General features: G+C 41.5%; 2 long non-coding RNA genes across 7 annotated transcripts in view; both read left to right on the top strand.

Annotated features, from left to right (window-relative positions):
- The window catches only part of LOC311439935, a 35,107-nt gene extending 28,394 nt beyond the window's left edge, over window positions 1-6,713 (top strand). For 4 of the 5 annotated variants that reach the window (XR_014695084.1, XR_014695085.1, XR_014695087.1 and 1 more), the window contains one exon: window positions 6,552-6,713. This is a non-coding gene — a long non-coding RNA (uncharacterized lncRNA). Of the gene's footprint in view, window positions 1-347; window positions 437-2,293; window positions 2,375-6,551 lie in introns of all 5 variants that reach the window. The other variant, XR_014695086.1, reaches the window with a different exon arrangement.
- A 3,297-nt stretch (window positions 6,714-10,010) lies between these two features.
- LOC311439936 lies at window positions 10,011-17,480 on the top strand. Of its 2 annotated transcripts, none has more exons than XR_014695090.1 (3): window positions 10,011-10,179; window positions 12,474-12,672; window positions 16,846-17,480. It is a non-coding gene; the product is annotated as an uncharacterized lncRNA (long non-coding RNA). The 2 variants fall into 2 exon arrangements; XR_014695091.1 differs by lacking the exon at window positions 16,846-17,480 and adding an exon at window positions 15,421-15,527.
- The last annotated feature ends 4,635 nt before the right edge of the window (window positions 17,481-22,115 follow it).

Here is a 22,115-nt window from a genome sequence, read left to right on the forward strand (position 1 = left end):
TCTGATCATAGAGAAATTGTCAGCCTGATTGCTTTCCTTTTGTGCAGCTGAGAATTGCAATAAAACTGGGAATACAGCAAAGATTGATGGTTTTGTGATGTTAACTTCCTTGTAAAAGTGGACGAGTCCTTGAACAGACTCATTCATGTTTCCATCAGAGAAGAACTTTACTGAAAACAAAACAAAAAAAGTTAACTACAGGAGGGACAGAAATCAGTACAGCTGCAATGTGTAGCTGGTAGTGTAAGCATGACTTTAACAATATTTTTACAATAGGGGGGAGGGGACACACCACATTAATTAGTAGTGTTTGACTGTGTTATCTTCCTGTTCTTCTCTCTTTGCAGTGGTTGTTCCCATTAATTTGAAGCCCAAAAGTTTTTCAGATAGACATAAGTAAAGGTGGGTAGAAGAGTAAGGGAAGCCACACCCACAGGTTGGTAAAATAAGATGTAGGGCCTCAGACATCTCGCGACAAGTTTAGGTGGGGTTGGAACCATTTAGAGTGGGAGAACAGAGGAAATAAATCACCAGGGTGCAGTAGCTCGGTGTTCCCAGGGTCCTTCAGCCCTGACAGCACTCAATGGACTGTGTCAGACCTGGGATGGTGGTGATGGCACTGCAGGCTGCGATATTTATTCATAGGCTAGCAAACCCAGGCTTATTTATTCAGTTCATAGGCCATTAATTCATGATCATTCATTCCAAGAATATAACCAGAATTAGCATCAAAGTGAACTTGCAGCCTGTAGAAGAAAACTTGCTCATCGCCTTAGTTCAGTGGAAGGTTTCCTGTCAAACAAATAAATTTCCACTGCTAATTAAGTGTTGCATGCAGAGTTTAAGAACAGACTCACACTAATTCTAACCCTACAATAAAGGTTTAAAAATAATGTTTTCAACCAAATGTTATACTTCTAATTTATACCAAATCATAGCATAGAAAAAAAAGAAGAAATAAACGGTGTGACAATATTTGTTATTTCAAAACTTGGATAGTTTTGAAATAGACTTTATTCATAATGTGAGCCTGTGAGATCCCCAAGATATGTGAGTAGTAGGCAGTGGATTAGCTGCAAATTTATTGCTTTTTTTTTTTTTTTTTTTTTTTTTCTTTTAATCTACTTACTTTTTAATAGGAAAACAAAACAAAAAAGTCTGTTCAGGTTTGTATCCCCTTTTTGTATCTGAGGGGTCAAGGAACCCCTCAGAATTGGGACAATTTTTCTGATGAATTTATTTCCCTCTATTTGTAAAAGCTAACCTGGAGCCTGGAGGCAGTTCAATTAATAGAAACTTGCTTTCAAAGCTTTCTTAGAAAAAAGTTGTGGTTTTCATTTTTTATTTTTATTATTTTTATTTATTTATTTTTGTGGGTGGGTTCACACAATGGCTGTTCTAGATATAATTTACTTGTCCTGCTCTCTGCATTGATTTGTTCGGAGGAAAGTTGCAAGCATGAAGAACCCACAGTTCCTGCTCTCTAAAAAGAAAATTAATCAAGTAAAATCTTGACTGCTTAAGTAAGTAACAGCTTTTCTGAGTGATATGAACAGTGATGACTGCTGAATCTTAAAGGTCTGTCTTCCACAGAGAGCTCTGTGCCCAGCTGAATTTCTAGCAAATTGAACTGTTGTTCAGAAAGAACAATATTATCACTAATTCATCTTTATATTGGTTATTTTAAAGTCTCTTGTATGTGGTAATCAGACTCAGAATGGTGACTCACTATCAGCTTTTCATAGATAACTACTCTATTACTGCAGAAACGTAGATATATTTTTCTATATCGCTCCTTAAAACCATAATGGAGCCATGAGTATCTTTTCAATAGGCTTGTGACTAAGGACAGCATTTTCTGTTAATCAGATTTAAAAAAAAAAAAAAAAACAACAAACCCCTCCACCCCCTCCCCCCCCCCCCCCCCAAAAAAAAAAAAAAAAAAAAAAGATTCACTTCCATAAGGTCATAAAACTCTTGAGGGACAATTTTTGTCTATAGCTATGGGTCTGGAAAGCAACGTGATAACTTATTTGAATGGATGATCCCTGGAGTATTTAAGTTGGCATTTATGAGCAAAGAGAAATAGAAGGAATAAATTATGCAACTTCTGTGGTAGCATTCATTTGCAGTAAAGCGTGCATTGTTTCTGGCATGAGAAAACTGATATGTTGTAATGCAAAGTATCAGGAACAATAAAGGGAATGAATTATGCTGGGTGCTTGTCGCCAGTTCGTACTGTGGCTGTTCTGGGTATAATTTACTTGTCCTGCTCTCTGCATTGATTTGTTAGGAGGAAAGTTATAATCATGAAGAACCCACAGTTCCTGTTCTCTGAAAAGAAAATTAATCAAGTAAAATCTTGACCGCTTAAGTAAGTAACAGCTTTTCTTAATATCTGAAACAATGAAGAATACAGGTTTTGAACTGTTTTACTGTTTTAAATTAATAACTTCACATCTGCTTAAAAAGATAACACTGTCCTGAATAAAGCATGACTTTCTAGCTTTGTATAATGACTCTTTTTCAGATGGTATTACAGAGAGCCATAGAATATGAGATGAACCTTAATTAATATTCTTTCAATTACAATATATTTCACTGTCATATTCTTCTAATATTCATGAAATAGGGAGAAGCTGGTTATAAAGCTAATGATGAGGAAACTAAAAGAATGAGAGTCCAACTCCATTTCCTCCCAGAGAAGACAACTCTTTAATTCCCACCTTCCATTCATTATTCAAAGCTTTGCTTTTAAAAGTATAGACAGTGATCCAAATTCTGCCATTACTTGTGTGAGGAAAACACATAAGTATTAAAATTTCATTGAAAGTTCATTTCAAATTTGTTCAGGTTTCTTGAAGAGAAACATAGCCCTGTATGGATTAATATCTGGGACAGCGTGCGGCTTGCTTTGGCCACCTCTTTTTGGAGTTGCTGTAGTGACTGCATCTTTAGCGATAGTGGTTTTTAACCTCTTTTAGAACTAGAGCTTAGGTTGCTAATAATGCCTTGGACAGCAGTAGGACAGCTGGCGGTACTGGGCTGTGATGCTTGCTGAGGAACGATGCCCTTGCTTGCTAAATTGAGAGCTGAAGTCATTAAAGCAATCAAAGTTGTTTTTACCTAGTGTGTGCAAAGGGGATCAGAACCACAGGCTCTCCCTTCTAAGGTGTCTAGCCTCTTTTTTTTTTTGGGGGGGGGGGGGAGCTTAACCACATAACCTGCACTGATGACTCTTTCTCCACTGATGTTCCTCGACTCTGTTGGGTAACTTGCTGCCAAACTCTAAAGCAGCCACGCGTGGTCCTGAAGTAAGCTATGTGATCTTAAGGGTTGAGCTGGAGACAAATAAAGCTTTGTTTCAGACCTTTCCCATGGTGACCCTGTCAAAAAATAAGTTCGGTCTTGACTTTTTTAACACAGCAGAGCGGCCACAGCCCTGCAGATGCTGCTCACATACAGGCACTTCTCAGGTTCACACGTCTGAGATAAAAAGCAGATTTAATAAAGGCTGCCAAGTCAAACAGCAATATATGCAGCTTTCGTAATTATAAAGCAGCTTTCCTTTGCTGTGGTGTTTGAGATATTAGATGGGACTATGCAGTCATAAAAAAAAGAATAACTTCTCAGAATCAGCTGCATTGTGAAGAGAAAATAATCATTTTCTACAATAAATAAATCAAAAATCATGTTCACGGCTTCTGGAGTGTAGAAATAATAGCTGACAAAGGAAATAAAATCATGATAGTAACATATAAGTGTGAAAGAAACCCCTTTTCAGTTGACCTGCTCTAGAAGTCATTAACTAGCAATGTGCTGACAGCACAGGAAAAATAACCTCTCCGAGACTTTTATTAGTTTTCCTGCTGAACTTCAAGTAATGTCAGAGCCAGTTTGGGAATTTAATGCGGTGATTATATAGCATGTCCTTAATTATTTCATAAGGCATTATTTGGGCAATTTCTATTGACCAGTTCACAGAATGTAAAACTCACTGCTCACCTCCAAACTTCAGTGTCAGATACTTTCATAATGAAAATCGATCCCACTTGTGGTTTAAGATCAGGCCAATCACCATGCTCCTGAGGTAACTAATTTTTTTGATATTAATAATTGACATGATAGACTAAGTTCTTTCCAAATAATTCTAAGTTTTTGGAAATAGCCTGTCCTTAGAGCTACCGCATTGAAAAATCAGATGGGCAGTGCTGTGAGATGTAGCAGGGTGTGGCTGGGAGCAAGGGGATGCTGCCCTCTGTTTTTTGCAGTTGTTTTCCTTAAAGCTCATGGTCATGCAAGGTATAAACAGAAAGTAAAATGATAAAATAAAATTATGGACATAGCAAATAATATCATTTTCTTCTCTGGTCAGGCCAGCTTTCTTGCAGTGGTGGCTCCCAGGCACAAGGGAGTGCAGGGCTGGTCGCCTTCACCCAGTTTGAGTTCTGGGCTCTGCCATGCCCCCGCCCCCTGGGCTGTACCTGCAGGGACGGAGCAGGATCTCTGCAGAGTTCTTGGATTTCAAATGTGGTTCTCCCTCAGTGAGAAATAACCTGGATTTCCTGCTTTGTATTTATTTTTTATCATTCTTTTTCTGACTCAGAATGATGAGCCAAAAAGTAGTTTTCCTGGAAGAATGGGGAAAAAAAATCTCTGTTGTATGTCTAAAGTGAATTCATCTGCTGTTGTAACTTGTACTGCAATAAGCCTATTTTCCTCCTCTGTTAGGTTTTATAACTATTGTTAAAGAATATGGTCCAGATGATTTGCCAGGCAATATAAAACAGATAGAGATAAAGAAAAAACAGTTGATTTACTTATATAATACTTAAATAAGTTTCCTAATATGTTTTAAAATAGAGTTTAAAATATATTTACGGTGGTTATATTTCTTTTGTCTAAAGATAAAAAAAAAAAGATTTTAAAATGTTAAGACCATTCCTGTTGTACCTCTGCCACTCCCTGATTAAAAAAAAAAAAAAAAAAAAAAAGAAAGGGGGCAGAGGGGTGATGCTTCTCATGACCAGGTTCGTTAATGTCATTAATGTGGAGGTGATCTTTGAGCTTTCACTGATGCCATGCTAACTAACTGCGCAGCAAACCGATGTAGCAGTTACTCATTCCTTGCTACTTTGATTATCTACAAAGCTGGGCATGCAGTGAGTAAAGCACCTAGGCAAAGGCAGATGTTTTTGCTAGAGAAAGTTCTTTAATTTATTTCCACATGTGGAAGTTGCCACTGAACACACTGCACGTCCCAAGGATGTCAGTTATGGCATAATGCCCTGCCTCCCGTAAATTGTGAATTAAACCTCTGCAATCCACGAGCTCTCCGTGACACGCACCCCGGTATTTTGTAATTGCAACACAAATTGCTTTCCAAGGAGATCATGTTAAGTTCTCGATTTCTTCACTGACACCCCTGAAGAGGTGAAGTACTTTACACTTATCATTAAAACCCAGCGATCTATACAAATCACTTCCCAACGTGGCACTCACCCTTTTACTCTGAGACAGATAACCAGCGCATCCCGGAGAAGTTTCAGCTTACATCTGGGTGACAGATAAGAAATTTCGTTGGACAGGTTTCCACTGTGATAGACAGAAGTAATATCTCTGTCAGCAGGAGTATTCAACCATGTAAGTCTCTGTAAAGTTAACGCTTTGGGAGTCAACAGCTTTTATGCACGAGGAGATGTGAGGCAATGCCCCTCCGCTCCTGCTCCACTACTGAGTTGACGTGTCAGGAGCTGCAGAAAGCTGCTGTGAGCAGAGTTGTTGACTCTTAAAAACTGGTCTGGAAAAGTGGGTGTGACCTGGAATGGTTTAGCTGGGGTTTTGGGGAGGGAGGAAGAAGCTGATTAACTCAAAATCAAAATTTTCATAGAAGATCTGTTCTGGTGCAAGTGTCCACTTGTATTTGACAGCGGAGGGGAGCGGAGCAGCTGCAGCCGCTCCCTGGAATAGCTGCTCTGCAGATCTCTTGGTTTGGGAAGTTATGGGTGAAAATTGTTCTGATTGGCCCTTTTTTTTTTTTTTTTTTTTTTTTAATTACTTTTTTTCCATCTCTTGTTTGTGATCTGGCAGTGGAAGATGTGGAAATAAAGACAACAAGCAGCATGGGAAAATGTATTCCACCTCTACTGTGGTGGGGTGCCCCTCACCTTTTGTACCCATGGTTGCACTCCAAGCCCTGGGCAGCCAGGGCTTCTTTAGTTGTTAAAAGCTTCTTTAGCTGTTAAAGAAGGTCATTGTCACAGTTATTTTCCTTTTTAGAAAGTGTAATTTTTCGAACTTTCAGCACTTAATCCTTTTTGTTGTCACAAGTGTGGTTGTTCCCATCTAATGAGGTAGAGCAAAATGGCAGAAACTGTCTCTGCTAATAATAGTGATATTTGTTCTGTCCCTGTCCGCATGTAAAAAGACCTCACAGTTAAGTGGGAAATAGGCAGAAAGCAGCTGATGGAGTTATAAAATAACATGTTCTTCCCTTAAGAAAATGCAGGCTAACCTGCCATAGGTAAAAGGTCTTGTTTTTCTGATGACAGGCATGAAAGCCAAATGGAGACCTGAACAAGAAATGAGTCTGAGGACAAGGCACCAATGCTGGTCACAAATGTCACCGTGCCAAAACAGCATCGCACTGAAGTTCGCAGGATGATGAAGAGCTGGAACTTGTTACCTTGATGATTCTCCAAATCACCCTTATATTGGGGAATAAATTCAGGTCAGCATTATCTCATTTACTGCTGAAATACCTTGCTGCATTGTAGAGCACCTAAAAGTCTCTTTCATAAGGATCTAACAACTGCCTGGGAAAGGTTATTATAAGATATGGGCTTTTTTCCCCTCACTAAGTGCTAATTCCTGCCAAATGCTATGTTCAGAAATGCTTCCTGCACTCAGGGGCTTTGAAGGAGACCTATAGGCATAACCAAAAGGCTGAAATGAGGGAAGGATGACACCAGGTAGGGGACACCATCAGCCCCACACCCCTTGCACAGCCACCCCCACCCAGGGACAGGGGGCTCAGGGGCAAAACCCGAGCTAAAGCAAAGTTACAACTAATTGGAGAATAAGGAAAGGAGACAGAGTGCTCGCTCCTTTATCACTTATGCTGTCTTTATCACCTTCTCAGTGGTAGCCTGCGGTCTGAGGGAAAGGTAGGGTGCGTAACTTGTATGAAGAAGAGCTTTGCGGGGGATGCTGCCCTCTTGCAGCACACACTTTGAAGTAGGAGGCAAGCAGGGGCTGGCATTTGGACCCCAGGTGCCCGGTGCTGTGGTTTCTCTGCTGGACATGTCTGCTGCTGCCTCCAGCCTCAGAGTGGAAGACACAGACCCCGACTTCTGCCGTGTGTGTTAGGAATGCATGCTGCACACAGCAAAGGTGATGGAACAATACACACAGTGTCATTTGCTCATTAAGAAATCCAGAAATAGACAGGCACAGGTTTTTGGATCCTGCTCTGTGAGGGCTCAGAGCCAGGGCAGGGAGTGCTCGGTCCCTGCAAAGTGATCCGAGGAACAAACCAAATCACACAAACAAACGAGTTCCAGTCTCTTTCTTTCTCTTCCTGTGCCTTGTGAAGTACTTTTCATCTCTCTGCAAACCCACCTCCTAACGTTGTTCTTCTGGGGGAAGGGGGAACAGAGAAAAAAAGTCTCTTGCTGACAGCAGACGGCTGGCACGAAGAGCATGGGAAATCCAACACTCCTCTCTCTGGCTTCCCTAACAAGAGAGAAGAAAGCAATGCATCCTCTGAAATGACAGTCCTAAGTACTATTTCACTACAGAGATAAAATAATAGTTCCTGATTCATATTATCTAAGGCAGATGAATTCTGCAGAGCAGTGCTTTGCCTGCTCCCCCTTGCTCGCCTCCTACACTCCCTGGTGTTTTACTGGGCTTGTGGCAAGCAGGGAGCTTGGGATGCTATGGTTTGAGGCATGAACAAATAAAATATCATTTCTCTGCGTAGATAAAATTATAGCAGTGAGTTATTCATATTCTATACTAAAATATGTTTATGAATTCAGATCTAAAACTATATAATATGTCTCTCTAAAGATGTTTTAGAATATTTATGAAAACAATTCATAAAATTAAATTCCATTAGTTCTAGATTAGCACTTGACATTTGTCAGACTAATAACTTTTCTTAGCTGGAGGGGATACCCCGACTTTCAATAATGCTTAATGGATTCTCTTCCTGATATCTATTTGGCGGTGTTAGTCTTATTCTTACTTAGAGAAATGGCACTGATCTGACAGGATTGCATTTTTATCTGGGATGCAGTCTTTAATCTGTCCTTTTCTGCTAGCTATATGCACACATACCATTGGCATATCCGGCGAAAACACATTTCTTATTTTTTGTGTGCGTAACAATCAGCTTAAACATGACAATCCACACTCATTAATGAGTTAAATCATATATTTTTATGTCAATGCTGACAAAGTTGTTTATACGGTTACCTGCATGTTTGGAGGGAAGACTGTCTTGGTTTGATTAATACATCACGAATGTTTATGAACCGTGTCCGCCTGGTTGTCATATTCTACACCAGAGACAAGTTTTATGGAGGTTTCTTAACATACATACCTTACTTTCCTGGGCAAACAAAATTCAGGAAGCAATAACAATGACATCAAACAGGTATGTTTACTCGCCTGATTTGAGTGTTGTAATAGAGCAAGATTCACGCTTTGTAGACAGAAAAAAACTTTGATATCTGTGAGTGTAAGATCAGTACCATATATTGTTCCAGATTACACCAGAACAAAGATGTCTTAGGTATCTGGAAATAAGGATTTGAGAAATGTCTATGGACCAAAGCCTGCAAGTGGACTGCACTGCTTGTGTGCTACTTAGTGATTAGTAAGCAACAGCTAGTGAGAATTTCCTTATTAGGCACTTAAATCCTGTAATCTTAATTACTGTAAGGTTTCTCCCTTTATTATAATCCCCTCCTTTACCCTCAATTTCCTACCTAGTCACCTAAACTAAATCTGCAGCCAGAAAGCACCATCACTGTACACTTCTCAAGCATATTCATCAGCTGTCATTGATAGAAGATGGAATTATTTTATTTACCAGCTTGCAAAATGCGTAACATACATATTGTGACTGGGATAAGCAAACCAACACTGATGCTGGTATTCACCTGAACAAGAAATCTCCAAAACTTCAAAATGAACACTTCAGCCTCTGCCTGCTCGGTCACTGAAGAAATACATGTTTTCAGCTGCAGGCTCATGACACGCAGGATCTGTGTCAGTGATTGTGCTGACTTTGGTCCCAAGGTAAGCGATATGCACCATGGTTCCAACAAAAGAACCAAAGACCATAAAAATGGAGCAGCAGTAAGAGCATGAGCTCTCGCTCAAAGTGGTGAGAAGCTTCTCACTGGCTTCAGTGACAATGAGATGGATCTCGACTCTCCCCAGGGTGGAGAACCAAAGCCAGTAATGATTCTGGGTATCTAAAGGGACTGAGTATTTGGACCTCGATACTCACAATCTCAAATCAGGTGCTGTCCCTGTTCCATCAACCTCTCACTGTTTTTGAAATTCTGGTTTGCAGAGATGTGCCTCTGTGTACGCACTCCAGTACGAGCACTTTGATCCCTGGCTTAAACCCACCTCCAATACCCAGAACTGAGCCATTTTCCAGGCCATGCTCAGGAGCCTGCAGCGGAGCCCAGACCTCTTCTCCAGCAGGACAGTGCCTTTACCAGCCCTACACAAATCACCTCTGCAGTTCCTGTGATCTCTGGACCAACAATGCCTGAGTTGTTTTGCTGTGCCACAGTAAAGCTTCAAGCAAAGGGGCTGAAAGTGTTCAATTGTGCGAACATATCTGGCATGAAGTGCCCTCAAAACAAGGCAGTTCACTCTGAACAGAGGCTGTTGAATCTTTCCCATAGCTCCTGCAAACCATTTGAACTTGCACTCAAAACATCTTCTATGGCCCTCATATTTCCATACAGGTGCAATTAGGAGGAGAAGACAAAAACCTCATGAGAAGAATTTGTATAAGCCCTGGAGACCCCACGTGAGCTCTTTGGGTGTGACTGGGTGTCAGAGATCCCTGCTGCCAGAGCTCCTGGCAGTCACTGCTAGAAACTGGCCAGCATGCGTTTCTGGTAGAAACATCTATTTGTTACAGAGAACGTAAGTGTCTTTTTTTTTTTTTTTTTTTTTTAAATCAAAAAGGAAATAGTGTCTTATCTCCTACTTCTGTAGCCTCCTATGGGTCAATGCTTAGCTCATAAGCTCTTTCATGGAGTTTTTCCTGTGATTCTTGCAGCATTCTTCTCTTTTCTTTTTCTGTCTCCAACTTCAAAACCAGCAGCTTGAACATGTGCTTTCTACAAGTTTTATTGTTGTTGTTTTGGTTGTTGTTCTTTTTTTTTTTTCTCATAAATTTATTTATCTTTAGACTCAAAAATATGATCAGTACAACCGTCTTGCTCCGTAAAGGAACACAATGAATTAATATAACTAGTTTAAAGGTAAGGCAGTGGTAATTTCATACATATGAAGTTCTTTAATAGGTTAGGGAAAAAAAAAAAAAAAAAAAAGAACAAAAAGGATAAATTGTAGTAGATAAATTAAAATGAAAAACTTCAACTTTTGTACAAAATAATCATTGTGTAGATCATACTTTTTTTTTCTTTTTAATATAGTACAAACCAGTAAAAATCTACTGCCAGCTATAAAAAAAAAAAAAAAAATTTAAAGGCTTTTAAAACTTATAACTGTGATAAATGCTCTTAAGTGCAGAAAAATACAGGAACCATTTATAGTGCTTATTACCATTTCTGGAATAATTCTTTAAAGTCTCTGACAGCTATTTCTTCTTCTTCTCTGGAATGCTCTTACAGGAGACTGTAATTCCCTTGAGCCTTTCCTGAGAAAATGAGCCAGGGGTCTTACAAGGAAGGGAGGCAGCTGGGGAATTCTCTGTCTCCAGCTGGAGGAGAAGCTACGTGAGGTGGGGCTGTGGGCTCCACCTGCACGTTCACCCTGCTGCTTTGGGAGGGTGCTCCCCTGCCTGGCTCTGCAAAGCACGAGGAGGGGCTGTAGTGGACATACAGGGGAAGAAATGAGTAGGATAACCTATAGTGTATCCCCTAATTTCTTGTTGGGCTGTGGGATGCTGATGGAGAGCTGCTCCCAGCCCTTCTTCTGGGTACCTTGCGCCAATCACTGTGCATTGAAGTAGCAGCTCTGGCTTCAAGCACAAGCGCTGCTTAACGAGGCGATCTGTTGAGAAACCACACAGGAGATCCCATTAAGTGTGCTGCTTACTGCCCTCATCACCATAGCAGTTATCATCATCGTCATCGTCTGTGTTTTATTCCACATCCCAACACCCACAGGTAGCGCTTCTCGAGGTGGGAGTGCTGTGACACCATCTGGGCACTAACAGCTTGGAGAGGTGCAGCAGAATGGGAGCGGGGTCAGAGTTAATTAATGTCTGCAGACACTGAAATGAAGGGCAATTTGAGCTGAGTATTGCCCTCTCTGTGTCTGAGACATCCCCTTGTCATTGCAAGGGGTTGAGTAGGATCAAAGAGGGCATAATCAGGAAGATAGCACCCTTACTGGCTTTAGCACAGAGCTTTTGAAGGATTTTCTAGATGAGTTTATTGTTTGGTTACTCACTCCTGAGAGTTTTAATGCTTTTACACATATTCCCTGCGCTGCATAGGCACATCATCTGGTTCCAGTACTACACAAAATTAGCAACATCTCAGGAAAAACATCTAGGGGTCATCGCAGCTAGATTGATAAATATTGCATGACCACTGAACATTCAGTAGCTGTAATTGAAGCTAATAGGATGTTTGCAATTAGTAATGGGGAATCATAAAAAGTAAAGCTGCTCACATTACTTATTGCAGAAATTTAGATGTTGATTGTCCTGAGACGCTCATGTTTAATAGGTGTATATGAACTAGCTGCTTTGGTTTTGGCTGTAGTCTGTAAAATGTAATTTTCATTTATTTATTTACATATTTTAGGAATTTTCCATCCTGTTTCAGAGTTCTATATGAACATCTAGGGGTGTACATAGCTGTTTCTTGGTAGCATCAAACCGTTATTAATTATTTTTACATTGTGTATGCCTTATTTTTTATGTTTTTGATTCATGCATTCAGGTAGCAAATGTATTGTATTGTGGTTACCAAAGAGAGTTCTTTGCACTGAAGTTGTTAAATGTTTGTGAAACACACAGGACTGCCGGGGCAGCGTTTGCAGAAGCAGCCCCACACCTGAGAGGCTGGGGGTGCTGGTGCAATACACTGAATGACTGGCAGATTTGGCGGGGGATAAGCTAGGTACAAGAAAAAGGCAACAAAAATAGAATATTAGTTGTTATGAAATAGCCATTTGTTGCCTGACCTTGTCCTAAAGCATATTTCCCCCTAACTTTGCAATTTATTTCTGATGAGTTACAGATTTACACACCCTTCTCCTGGCCAGCCATGTGGACATTTACATTCTTTGTGTTCCTGTATGCTGTGGGCTTTGCTTCATGGAAGTTACATGTCAAAGGACCCTGCTGGCATTGCTCTGAGCACCTCAGAGTGTTACCAAGTATTGCTGCTGGGCTTTCACCGAGTGTTTCGTCTTTGTTTGCTCTGCTGTCTTGATGAGGTACCCCAAATTTTTTATCCTTTAAGTATTCAAAGATGGATTTTTATACAAAAGGATTGGGTGAAAATGGAGAAGTGATGTCAGAAATAGGAGAAGAAAAGTCTGAGACCCATTTTGGTTTGCATTCTGGAGGAGAATTACCAGACTGTACAGAGCAGGCTGCAGATATTGCTGCTCTTGTTAAGCTTTATTAAAGAGAGTTTGTTCTTGTTAGGCTTTATTAAAGAGAGTTTAAGATAGTTCTGCTCCATTTAGTTTAGTTTAACCCAAAGGAAATCACAGGGCGAGCTCTGAGGGGCTGTGGAGGTGAGATCTGGGAGGCTGGCTGAGCGTGAGAGCTGAATTGGGATGTGCAAGTGCCAAAGAAGGGGATGAAGGCTCTCACCACTATAGGCAGTGCCAACCTGCCTACAAATCAGCTCAAGTGGATATTTAGGAGTTCTCGTGGGCAGAGAAAACCCCTGGGTGGCACAGGTACAGTGTGTCCTGGGAGTGTGCAGCTGTGGGAATGTGACTGGGGGCTGTGCCCAGCTCTCCCCATGCCCCCTGAACTCCTTCATCAGTACCCTGTGAAGCTTGGTCTTACCCAGTAGCTCTGGCTTTGTGCTATTTGCAGTTCTAGCAATAATCCTGGGGCTAATTCAGGGACTATCTCCCTGAACAGATCAGTTTTGTGGGGAGATATCTAGTGTGGTACAGCCTGCAACCCCAAGAGCTTCAATAGCCTCTGGTGATCCTCGTGCAGGTGCTGCTCCCCCTATGCGAGGCTGCTCTGTCAGTGCTACCTGCACCGTGAGAGCCACGTCCTTCTGTAAAACAGACCCCAAGTCACAACTTAGCAATGCACAGAAAAGGAGTAACAATAGCCATTATTACCATTCTGAATTTTAATATTCTCTAATAAGCATCACAATTCTGGCAATATGAATTGAGCTTTTTGTTGACGTTTAATACATCCATCTGCCACAGTGGTCCAGAAGGAGAAATAATTATGTATGCGGGCAAGAGATCTTGTTGTGTATTGGAAAGTTGCCATAGCAAACAAAAGGATGGCTTCTTAATCTTGCCATCTTGGCTTCTGTAACCCAAGAGGCGCTTGTGCTTGGTAAGCAGCACAAGTTTTCCACTGGCTCTTTTCTCTCACCCAGTGCACAAGTCCCAGATTCACTGGGCAGAAAATCAGCACGTGGTGCTGAAGTTTAGTATGGGATCAGATGAGTGAAAAGAATGAAAACAAAGAAGGAAATATAATTCGCACTGGTATACCACCAGCAGGCTTGACAAAAACAAACAAACAACTTTTTATTGACTTTTTAATTCAAAATAATAATGGTGTTTTTGTATTAGGTTGAGCTTAGGCATGACGCAAAATTCATTCTTTTCCCTAAATTTCACTTTCACACTGAGATTATCCAGAAAATCACAGCTTTATTTAAGCAAAATTCATCTTAACAAACATGATAAAAAGATGGTGTTGAAACAATCATAAAGACATTTCCAAAGAACTACTGAACCACCTGCCTTTGATACATATACTTGTCTTGCTGACTTTCTCAAACTTTTCTCAACTGCTAGGTACCTTATACTATCAATAAACTCATATTTGTATTGACTACAGAACTGTAAATTTTAGTTGTCAGCCTCACACCAGCATGTGCTAGTTTATTACCATAGTTTTGTTATTATTATTACTTAACTTTGATCTTTATTAGCATGGAAACCAATTTTACCAAACAAGTGATCTGACAAAGCTGTCATGGTTGCATTTTCCCTTCTAAGAGTCACCTAAAGTATAAATGATTGATTTGGATCAAGCCAAATATTTTAGCCTATGTTTTCCCTGCTTGCACTTTTAGAAAACTAAAAAGTATCTTAACAGGCTTGCAAGGAACCTTTCCAACAAAAAGACGTCTGCATTGTGTGGGAAATATCAATTACTGAGGCAAAACAGCAATCCCCAGTGAGGAAGCCCTCAGATGTTGCTGATTCAATACCCAGTTCCCAAAGTCTCTTCTCCAGTAGTGGGAGGTAGCACAATGCAGGCAGGGGACCACCAAGTCACTGCTCCTGTAGGGCAATGTTTCAAACAATAATTATAAAATGCCAAGGAAAAGCATACAATTCCACTTCTGAATGCGGGCTGAGTGAGAGGGCATCGCTTTGCAGATGGGTCTGGGCTGACATGCACTATTCATTGCTTTCTAAAGAAATGTATTATATGTTGAGAAATCCCCCACCTCCACCCCAACCCACTGTCTGGAAATTATAAGTGGCTAGAGTGCATTGAGTCACACATTTTATTTATTTATTTATTTATTTATTTTCTGTAGAAATCAAGTTTCCATTAAATGAAAGAGGAAAACACTGCGTATAAAATTAAAATAGAGCACAAAGTCAAGGGCAGCATCAATTTGCTTACCATCTTCCTGGAACAATCAGAAATTACCCATGTGCTATGGATATCCAGATACTGTTTATTTATCTTAGTTCGTAGTAATTTTATGACGAGAAAAAATTATAATGTGGTTTTACAAGAAGCTTTTACAGGGCCAGTTTGTATGCCTCATTCAGCTGGGGGAGGGAAGGGCTACAAAATCTGGTAGAGATAATACCTCTGAGTATCTAATAATGGAAGCTACTTTCTGAAGCAAATTCCTGGATGTACGTGAATTTTTCATACCAAGTGAGGTGGCTATATTTTTATCTTTCTGTCTTGAAGGAGTGGGTTTAACATGATTTATTTGTCAGTTAGCTGCAGAACTGTACAACCACAAGGTCCCAGGAAGGCCAGGGCTGGCAGCAATGTGGAGTCTCTGTCCCAGTGGGTCCCCATGGCCGGTGGCTCAGGCACGTACCCAGGGAGTTTGATCTTCTCCAGGGGTGGAGCCCCACAGCCTCCCTGAGCAGCCTGCCCCACTGCTTGACCATCCTCGCAGAAAAATAAAAATAAAAAATCTAAAAAAAAGTGCTGAGGCACTGAATGGCTCAGATGTGTACAAGCTACTTGTACACTATGAGCATGTACAAGAAGGATACAAAACACCAGAGTGTTTGTTAAAAATGCCTATGAGAAAGAAGGGAGGCTGGGCAAAATCTTCAAAAGGGATCAAACAACTTAGAAACCTGAACTGACTTTCAATGAGACGTTGTATGTCAATTTTGAAATCAAGTCCTGAATTTCTGTGTCACCTGCATGGCTTTGAAAGGGTCATCTTTGACTGCTATCACATTTTGCAGAATTTACAACCTGGATGGAAGAATTTGCAGACAAAATGAGATGCCAGCAAAATGAAAATGAAGGAAATGAACTGTAGAGAAATGTCAAGTGAATTATTTCAGAAATTTCTTCCATTTCACTGTGTCTTATCAAAAAATTTGTATCAAATGGAACCTTTAAGTATTCATATTATCTTAACTTTCATCTGACATGAAGCAGATTAGCTAACAGTAGCAAATTTAGTATGCAGGAAAGTGGAAAATGCATTTAAATAACAAATGTACACAAAAAACATCACAGAAAACATGCTGAGCACCATTTTTACAAACTCTGCTCTGAGCTTGATAATCAGATGTGTTAATAATTCATCCAGGACTGCTTCTTGCTCGGTGATGGTGCTATTAAGACATGGGGTAAGGCTCCTGATTCTTCAGAACTGCACGTTAATCCTAAAGCCAGGAGTGGCTTTTGATCCATGCCATTGCTCGTGGCTCTACGGTCCTGTGGTGACCACAGAGGCTCTGAGAGTCCTTGACTTCTGGAGGTGATAACATGGACGTAGAGATGAGGTTTTTTGTTTTGTTTTGTTTTGTTTTGTTTTTTGAAATATTGCAGTTAGGTATGCAGGGGCTGGGCCCAAACTTGCAAATGTGTACATGTGGGCCTCCCTTCTCCAAAATTACCAACACTGTTCTGAATTTTAAAGATGCTACACGGCCATTTCTGATATATGTCATAAGAAGGAGGTGCATCTTTCCTGGACGTGTGCCATAACTTCCTGCCTGCCCCCGACGTCTTGCAGGTCCCGCTCAGTTTGGGTATTTATTCCTTTTTTAACAGATATATTGGTTTGGATTTTACTGGATTTACTGGATTTATTTATTTATTTATTTATTTATTTATTTTTTAACAGATCATGGCTGTCACTTTATGCATTTTCATTCTTTGTATGGCAGGCTTCTTGGAGCAGAACAAGTGTATATGGGAACATGTGGAACAGTGATTTACATTAATTACTCCCTAAGTGACTGATTTCCCTAGGAAGCTCTCCCGCTGTGAGATGTACATAGATGCACATGACACTCATAGCAATGCTGCCGTGCTCTTTGAAGATTTCATGCTTCCTGTGCCACAGTCAGATTTGTCACGTTGGAGGGTATCAGCATCTCAAAAGCTGCTACGCTGGAAAGACAAACAACATATGCTAGAAAAGCAAACACGTGTTGTTACATTTATTATGAGAACTGCTGATGAAAATTAAATACAGAATGGTCCTTTATACATTGTGAGCATGACCATATTTATGCACAGTAAGAGAAAGTGTGATATCACCACTTTGTTGATTAGTACAGAGGAGAGAGAAGTTAGTAAACAACAAGAAACTTGTCATTTTTCAGGGTCAGAGTAAAACTCAATATTCTATTTTGGTTTTGAAGGGAGAAAGAAAAGAAAAATTAATGTAATCTAAGTAAAAAAATTAAAAGCTTAAATGGTAAAAACACCATGGTTGTATTGCGAGCATTGCATGTATGCACCTGTATAGATATTTAGAGATGCATGGTCCTGTGAAATACAGATGTAAAATAATTGATCCTATGCCTTTCTAAGTGTTAAAAATGCAGAACTCTCCAGGAGGACTTGTTTTTGCATAAAAACGATCTCCTCCCAGGACCAGTTCAGGTGGGTGGCAGCCACTACCCTGTGCTCAGCATTGTGTGCCGTGCTCTCACCACAAAGGTTCCTGACTTTGATACATGTGTGGAGGCTATTGCTTACACCCAGTTAGTATTTGTCCCAGATTTCTCTGATTCTTTGCTTTGATGGCGGTTTTGAACACTTGCTGTATGTTCCATGCACGGGGATGATGTGCAGGCAGTGCCCAGCCAGGGCACCGTGGGAGATGGCACCGTGACACTAGTGGCTGGTATCCCTGACCATGGCATGGGGCTGTTTTTACAGTCCTTTCCAACCCAAACCATTCTGTGATTCTGTGAGTGGGAGCCAGGAGGCACTTGGGAACAAACACATCTCGGGTGAAAGTCATTTCCTCCCTCAGAAAAGCTAGCGGCACCGAGGTGAGGGGGGCGAGGGCTGTGGTTGCACCCTTTGACTTTGCAGTTTATTAGAAAAGAGCCTCTGAGGGACGGAGGCCTTTCACACATCACCTCCCAGCTCGCTGTTTCCCCTGGCAGGTGGATATTACTGTTTTCTTTGGTGATAAACAAACTAGAAAACTCTTCAGCTTCCTCTTAAGGCACAAGCGTATCATTCTGTTGTTTGTTTGTTAACAGTTCAGAATGAAATAGTTAACTGAATTGCCTTAATCTCTGTCCATCATTCTCAACATTTGTTGTACGCCCCATCCACTAATGGGTTTGCATAATTCCTATGGTTACTTTTGTTCCTGTTACATTTAACCCCTACATCCCTTTCTCTTTTGTATGCTTGTACCTCCTCCAAAGAGGCGTCTTCCCTTGCTGCCACCGGGCTCACCACCCAGCTCGCCATGCCTTGCAGGCTGCTCGAGAGTGAGCGAGGGATCCCTCCGTACCCACAGCCCGTGAGTACCAGAGCTCACTGCTGCCGCTGCTCTACATCCATCCAAGACTCTGAATTATGTTTGGTAGAGGCTTTTTCTTTCATTTTCTTTGATATGTACATATATATAGTCATAGGTACATTCTAATGCACCTATTGGATGATAGCAAATGCTATATTTACTCCTTAAGGACACTTTTATTTTTTTAATGCATTTGTTTTTTAAGATAAAGACAATATAGTCCAAAGGGAAAACAGACAGACAAAATAAAACCAACCAACCAACCCAAGATATTCAGTATCACTGTGAAATTTCAAAGGACTAGAAGGGGAAAAATGCCAGACATATTACTGTGATCCTGGTATATTCAGCTCTTGAAGCTTAGGAATTCAAAGCTATAGAACGAAGGAGGTCTATACGGTAGATTTTTAGAAGGTTTCTCTATTACTGTTAGCTATGCTGTTTGACAAATCCATCTGCATATGGATAACCCTCCTGGCCGCATATGGCAAGTCAAAAAAAAGAAAGTGAATAAGAATATAATCACCCTCTCTATACCATACCCATTTACACTCCAAACATTCAGGCCCTGAAGGATTAGAGCTGAAGCTATTTTTGTTGCATTTCAGCACTCATTGGCTCAAAGATAGCAGAGTTATTTGCCGAGGGATGGACTAGTGCTCAGAGAAGTCTCTCCTGCAGAAACAGAATCTGTTTTGAATACCTTTATCAGAAAATGCCCACCAGACAGATGCAAAAGCTAGTTTACATCTATTCTTTTCAGAAACAGGCTCTGGCTTGGCCACTGGAATACTCCTGTATATTCTTCCCATCCTACTGATAGCCCTGGACCTGCTGCACATTTTTATATTTTCTCTGAGCTTGCCGTGCACAGCTAAACGTCCACTTCATAACTCTGACAATGCCTGAGCAGAGAAGCAAGGCTTCATCACAGAGAACAAATAAAAGGCAGAGGTAGATCCTGTAGATGAAGATTGCTGTTATGGTAATTCAGAGCAGGAGATAATGACTGGCTAAACAGAATTAAATCATTTAGCTTTTGCTTAAACAAACAAAAACAAAACAAAACAACAACAATAAAACAACAACAACAACAACAACAACAAAATAAACAGGTCTACGAAAGGATAAAAAGAATTTTGAGTGAGGAGCATCAAAAATATTGTTATTTAAACTCAAGACATATTTATGACAAGGCACTGCAAAATACAGAAAGACGTCTGAATTGGGAAGAGTAGAAAAGACCAGAGGGAACCAAACTCATGAGCTTGGTCCCTTCCTGTCTGTTAAGAGGGCTGTACCAAAAAATCCTCTTTTTGTGCAAATTCTGCTTGCTTTATTGCTCTATCCTACAGCAGCTTCCAGTTGTGCTGGGTGCAGACGCCCATTTTTATTGGTATAGGTAGGGTTTGGGCAGTGCAGTGATCAGGGCCCATCTTCCCCTCCATGTTGAGTTAAAAGAGACTTTGTATACTTCAGGAGATGTCTCTGCATTATGGGCAACAGCTACTGATACTGTGAGAAAAAAATCTGCTCAAATCTGAAGCAAAATTACTCGGGCAAACTTTACTGCAAGTGAGTTTAGCAATGGAGTGTGCTGTTATTGCATTATACCTGCTGAGACGCTGGTAAAAATGGCATCGCCAGCTGCCTGCTAATAATTATGGAACATATTAACACTTTCCAGTGGATAGTTTAATTGCTTCCTCCCTCAGGAAAACAAATTTCATAAACCTCAGCCTGTTGTTATTTATGGCACATTTAAAGCTTTTTCAATAATCTCAGCAGTGAATTATTGTACATGGATGCAACATGAGAAAGTCAGACGTGCTGCAGCCCAGCGTTACGAAGCCCTATCGAATATTTGCTCTATTGCTTTTGTTGTCACAGGCTGTTTTCCCACTGGAACATTAAAATCTGAAACTGGCTATAACAACCGCTGAATGATAAAAATAAAGCTAATGGCATCTAAAATGGGATTTCAGTGTAATGAGCTATGGTAACGCTGATACTCGAGTACTTGCTGGTGACCCTGGAGCACTGCCGAGTGCCCGTCCAAGGCTGCTGCTATGCGCTGAATGAGGTGAAAGCAGTGCTTTTACTGTTGAGTAAGGGCTCAGGAAGGGAAGAACTGGGTCAGAAACGGGCTTAGGGGCTGCAGTGGAAACACTGGATGGTTTCGTAGCAAAACTGGCATCTGCCCTTAAAGCATCTCTGGGTGAGGGGAGATGTGTGGAGAGAGCCGTGTCCTTGGCCCACCGCAGGACCCAAAGGGCTGGTGGTGGTGGTGGGAAGGCTGTGTGGTAGTGGGGCCAACGCGTCCCCTCATGCCCGGCTGCTGCTAGCATTGCTGTGGCTCAGCTTCCCTGCCTGGGTGTGCCCGGGGCTCAGTTTCACTTCCCTGTCTACTTTCTGAGGATCTTTAGCTATGCAGCTCTCAGAGCGGAATTGTTGCCTGCTTGACTGCTACTTGTAGCCTGGAAAATCCGACCACCATGTAATTAACACAGTTTTTGACAAGCTCGGCTAAAGGGATGTTTTTTTAAAATTGTAGAGGCAAGCACTTGAAGGTCAAATCCATTTTTGTCCCTGTAGCCTTAATGCTTCTCCATACATTTCCACCCTGTGCATTGAATGGAAAAGATATCATGTGAGCATGTAATTACAGACTGTATTATAGAGCAATAATTCCTCAGCAAGACAGCTAAAGACTGACTGAGAGCTAATCTATCCAAAACCAATATACCAGTCCCAGCACAGGCTGGACTCAGGCCAGGATGTAAGCCAGGAACAGCTTTCGTGACACTGATGAATACGGTTTAGCTGCTGATGGATGGAGAGCAGACATCCCCTTTTATCCTTCTAGACCACTCTGGCATTCAATCCTGCGCCACTGCCCTGCCTGAAAGTAAGGGCAAGGTGTTCAAGAGCACGCTGACACTTTTGGAGCTTTCTCCCCAAGAAGCAGTGGCAGCAAGCTGTGTTTCTGCTGGCAGGGCTGCCTGTGGAGCCGTGCAGGTCTCAGCTCCTGTTGGCAGCAGCGCCTGAATACCAGAGGTGCCCCCAAGGCCTGTGTGGTGCTGGTGCTGAGGGGGGAGCGGGCCAGCACAGGGCCTGCTGAGGACAGGAGATGGGAGGCTTGGGGCAGGAGGCCACAGCAGAGGGTTGGGTACAGGCTGGGTGTAATGCTGCCGTTGTGGTCATTAGGGTAATGCTGGTGTCAGTGTGAGCTCCGAGCTGCAGGCCTGCAGTGCTGTGGGGTGTCCGTGCCGGGTGTGTGCTGGCGTGGTGCATAATACACACAGTGGCCCTCTTCCAACGTTGTTTTTGTCAGCTTCCTACACAGAATGCAACCCAGAGAAGGAAAACAGTGACTGTGGGCAACTGATCACTGAGCCGGGCCTGGAGGGAGTGCAAGGGGAGCAGCAAACAGACATCCCCATCTGCAGGCTGAGCCCTCGCTGGATGCTTGGCAGAGCCCTCCGCCCTGCTTGGAAGAGAGGCTTTAACAGCCCTCCTCACCCAGCACTGGTAATTCTCATAATGGGAAATGTGAAGGCGTTTAAAAGAAAACACTTCTTATATCATTTCCTGTATTACTTAAAGTCTCAGACTATCAAACCAAATTCAAAGCAACTTTGGGAATGTTAAGGTACTTTTGAAATA

This window comes from Aythya ferina, assembly GCF_964211825.1.
Source record: "Aythya ferina genome assembly, chromosome: 7".
Lineage (NCBI taxonomy): Eukaryota > Metazoa > Chordata > Aves > Anseriformes > Anatidae > Aythya > Aythya ferina.